Source organism: Eulemur rufifrons, chromosome 9, assembly GCF_041146395.1.
Source record: "Eulemur rufifrons isolate Redbay chromosome 9, OSU_ERuf_1, whole genome shotgun sequence".
NCBI classification, from domain to species: Eukaryota; Metazoa; Chordata; class Mammalia; order Primates; family Lemuridae; genus Eulemur; species Eulemur rufifrons.
The window spans coordinates 1,040,570-1,045,145 of record NC_090991.1 but is presented as its reverse complement, the minus strand read 5'-3'; the positions used below and the strand labels follow the sequence as shown (position 1 = coordinate 1,045,145).

Below are 4,576 nucleotides of genomic sequence, written 5' to 3'. Positions count from 1 at the left end.
TTAGATGCCATTTGGGGTCAGAGCTGAGCGGTGCACCCCCTCCCTCCGCCGCACACTGCCCCCCCTCCACGCGCCCCGCCCTCCGCCCCACCCGCCCCTCCACGCGCCCCGCCCTCCGCCCCACCCGCCCCTCCACGCGCCCCGCCCTCCGCCCCACCCACCCCTCCCTGCGCCACGCCCCCTCGCCGCGCCACGCCCCCTCGGACATGCGCGGTGGAGCTAGGACGCCGGTCTCCGCTTTGGCCTCCGAGGGCCGAGCGCCGGCGCTTCCAGGGTGGTGTGTGGCATCGTCAGTTCGCCGATTGAAACGGAAATACCGGCCCCTGGGAACCTGGGCCTGTCTTTTCAAAGCCACCTCTTCCGCCGTCCCTCCGGGCCCCGCGCGTCGGGCTCCTCCCGGAGCGCCCTGGAGCCCGGCCTGGCGGCGTGGGAGCGGCGGGAAGAGGCCCAGGCCGCGCGGGGCGGAGGGCAGCTCCCGCACGGCAGCTCCCGCACGGCGAGGCGCCCCGCAGCCCCGGGTGCGGCCCACGCCCCGTCCCCTGCCCCGGTCTGGCTCGAGGGCCGCCCCGTCCTTCCGTGCCCGGGGCCCGCCCGGAGCTGGGGAGGTTCGCGCAGGACGGTGATTCACACTTCTGCATTTCCACGTACCGTCCTCTGGAACCGCCGAAGCCAGGCCTCCATGTAGATTTCCTGATCAGGCCCAGGTACCGCATTATGTTACTACGCGCTGCTCGGACTGGGGAACTCGGCCCGATGCCGTGCAGGGCCGTGCAGAACAGCAGGTTATCCGTGGTACATCTTTCCGGAGCATCGGTTTGACTCAAAGATCTGGAAGAAATGAAGTAGTTTCCCAAGTAAGTAATTACAAATTTGAAATGAAAAGGCCGGTAAGTCTTCTGCTGGCAAGAGCTGTCCGTCGTCTGTGCCTGATACGTCATACTCTCTCGAAGAAAAAAAACTCGAAGGAGAACCCATTTCCCATTATTTTAAATAGGAAAAATTGGAAGGCATTATAAATCAATCGGAAAAAAACCCTACTAATTTCGTAAGTCACGATATGGCAGCTAAGTATGTTACACATATCATGTTAGGATGTAAAATGCTTCAAAGAGTGTTTCTTGGTCAGGTCACATTTAGTGTGGTTGTTAACGTGCAGTTGCTGTGTGCGCAGTAGCAGTGGCCTTAGCCAGCAATATGACGCACGTCCGTCTCCCTGGCAGGCAAGCCAAAGCTTTGGAAAGTGACTGTCGTGGTTCTGATGGTCTACCAATTGTTTGTGGAAGCAATATGAAGCTTTTACAGCAAACCATTTAATTTAAAATGTTGTATTTTTTTTAACTCAATGTAAATTTTATCTATACAACTATCAGCTGGAAAATGTACTGAGAGATAAATAGCTGCTTTGCAGTTCAGGTATTGAAACTAAGACATGTTCTCCCAGGAAAATATTAGTTGAGGATATGTTCTGTGTCGTATGCTTGCATTGTGAAGTAGATGGCCCAAACCCATTTATTTTGAAGAATTTAAAGATTGAAGCTGTAACTTCAAGTACATTTAGGGCAACGGGGTCTTCTCAGGCTGCAGCCCCAGAGTTCTGGAGTCCTGTGTGATGGCCCCTACCCAGGGTCCGCACGCAAACATGCCTTAATGCCTTGCATTGAACAGACTTCCTTAGACCGCAGGCCCGTCTCCATGTACCGCACTGTTTCTCGGCTCCAGTCAGTCACCTCTGCTCACGTTCTCTCTTGAACCCTCTCCCTTCCAGCTTTCCTCCACAGCACTTTGCTGAAATGGCTTTTATCGAGGTCCACAATGATTTCCATCTTGCTAAATTCAAGGTTAGGTGAGTATGACAATTGAGTACTTCTTCCTTCTTGAAGCCCTTTCCTCTGGATTTTAAAGACCCTGCCTCCCGCATTCCCTCCCACCTTTCTTTATCTTCTCCCTCCTCCTCACCTTCCTTCTCCTCCTCCTCTTCCACCAGATCTCTAGTGATCTTCAGCCCCCTTCCCTCTCCCGTGTGCCTCCCTTCTCAGAGTGATCCCACAGTCTCACAGCTTTAAATACTGCCAGGCCTGGGCCTCTTCCCTGAGGGAGCACATCATATTTCTGGGTTATAATGCAATACAACTAGAAATTAATAAAAACAGAATTTAAAGATGCTCAGCTCCTTGAAAATGTTAAAATATTCCTTTAAGCAAATTAATGCCTGGATCAGGGTGCAAATCCAAAACGCAAATACTGCACCTATAAAAATGCATGCTGTAAAATATATATATATATATATATATATATTTTTTTTTTTTTTTAGACAGCGTCTCACTCTGTTGCCCAGGCTAGAGTGAGTGCCATGGCGTCAGCCTCGCTCACAGCAACCTCAAACTCCTGGGCTCAAGCGATCCTCCTGCCTCAGCCTCCCGGGTAGCTGGGACTACAGGCATGCACCACCACCATGCCCGGCTAATTTTTTCTGTATATATTTTTAGTTGTCCATATAATTTCTTTCTATTTTTAGTAGAGACAGGGTCTTGCTCTTGCTGAGGCTGGTCTTGAACTCCTGAGTTCAAACGATCCACCCGCCTCGGCCTCCCAGAGTGCTAGGATTACAGGCGTGAGCCACCGCGCCCGGCCTGTAAAATATATATTTTTACGAAAAAAAAATATTGTCACCAACAGCAGTGTTGGTGAAAGGAGAGAGCTGTCTGACTCAGAAGCTCCCAGAGTGACCAGGTGTATTCATGGGAACCTGAGCACCGCCCTGGAGTCATTTGACATAATGTTATCACAGGTCGGAGCAGCCATGCTGAGAAATGTGACCATCGCAGATGCTGGTGATAAGTGAGAGGATTCCCTCCTACTGAGCCTCAGCAGGACCTCCCAGCCTCTTCCCACAGAGTCCCAGGCGTCTGAGGCGAACCTGTTGGTCGTGATGGCCCCCAAAAGAATACGAGGACTCAGGATCGCAGAAGTCCTACTGGTAAGAGCTCAGAGCCAGACAGCTTCATTTCCTCTCTCCGGGCTGTTCTCCCTCTGACAGATATGGAAGTCAGTGAAGCACACAAACATACTAGAAAGCAATGCTGTGGGCCGTGTCAATATGTGGAAGTATGCAAGTGAAGTAATATTTTTAGAGAATACAAAACAGCTTGCACAATCTGATCAAAGCTCTATCTTGTATGTTGTTCAACAAGTTTGTAAGATAATTTGGAAATGGCTGAAAGTTTTAGTAAAGCTCATTCTTTTAGTTTGTTTAAATTTAAAAGCATACATTTAGAAATAGGTGCATAAAAATTTTAAATCTTAGCTATCCAGAAATTTCAAATATCTAGAATGAGGCATTTCCCAAATATCTCTGTAACTTGGATTTTACTACAGTTTGAAAATGATTAATGCATAATGCATAATGCAGTTGATGAAGTAATATATATCTACAAAGAAAGGAACAATTGCCACAATTTTATATATAAGCAATTAAAGTAGTGTATATAATATTACATAGGTAATATTGAATACCTATAATGAATCAGGCACTGCTTTAAGCACATTATATTCATTATCCCACAAGAATTCTCTCTCAGGCTAGGTTTTAGTATATTCAATGTAAAGGCAATATGTAAGCAATACATATAATTGAATAAGAAACTATTTAAGGCATAAGAAGCCTCTCAGAAATAGTGCATCGAATGAAAAATGATAGTTGCAGAAATATATATGGCACATACATTTATAGAAAGTCTAAAAACTTACAAAGTTAAACAATATATTATTTTTAAAAACTATGTTATTTAGAGATAGTGTTATATATATATTATTTACTAGGTATTTCCATATGTAGTAAAACTATAGTGAAAGCCAAAGGAATAATTGTTTTAAACTTCAGATGAATGATTCTCCTAGGTGGGGAGGCAAGATTGTATTTGGGAAGGGCCATGTAGACAGCTTCAAAGGGGGCGGTGAAATTTTATTTTTTGCAGGTCGCTGCAGGGTATTTATTTTACTTTTCATATATATGTGTGTGTGTATATATATATATACACACACACACACACATATATATATATAAAAGCATGCACTAATCTACTTTCCATCTCAGTATATTTGTCTTTTCTGGACATTGCATATAAATGGAGTCATGTAAGTGTCCTCTCTATGTCTAGCTTCTTTCACTTAGCATAGTGTCTTCAAGGTTCCTCTAAATTATTGCCTGTGTCAGTATTTCATTCCTTTTTTTCGTTGTCATAATAATTTTTAAAACTGCTTTATCTCGTGCTAGTGCTTGAGGAAAAATAGTTTAATTAGAAGGAAGAACATCAGGTCACAAATCCAGAATTCCAGCAGCTGGAGTCACGTGCCCAGGGGCACCTGGTTGTCCCTTCACAGGCTCAGGCTCAGGCTCAGGCTCAGGCGGGAAGTGGGTGCACAGATGGCGTGATGTGCGCGTGGAAGCCCACGGTGCAAAGTGCAGAACTTCAGGGAGAACCTGCTTCTGGCCTTCATGCCTGTTGGAAGCGTCCGTCTATTCAGTCAACAACGTTTCACGGCGGCGCACGCTGTGTGGCAGACACTGTAAGAGCAC

At 46.6% G+C, this 4,576-nt stretch overlaps 1 long non-coding RNA gene across 1 annotated transcript; it reads left to right on the top strand.

The window, feature by feature from the left end:
* Positions 1 to 233: 233 nt before the first annotated feature.
* Positions 234 to 2,973, top strand: LOC138392424 (uncharacterized). The gene is made up of 3 exons (XR_011234925.1): positions 234 to 854; positions 1,766 to 1,843; positions 2,789 to 2,973. It is a non-coding gene; the product is annotated as an uncharacterized lncRNA (long non-coding RNA).
* Positions 2,974 to 4,576: the final 1,603 nt, after the last annotated feature.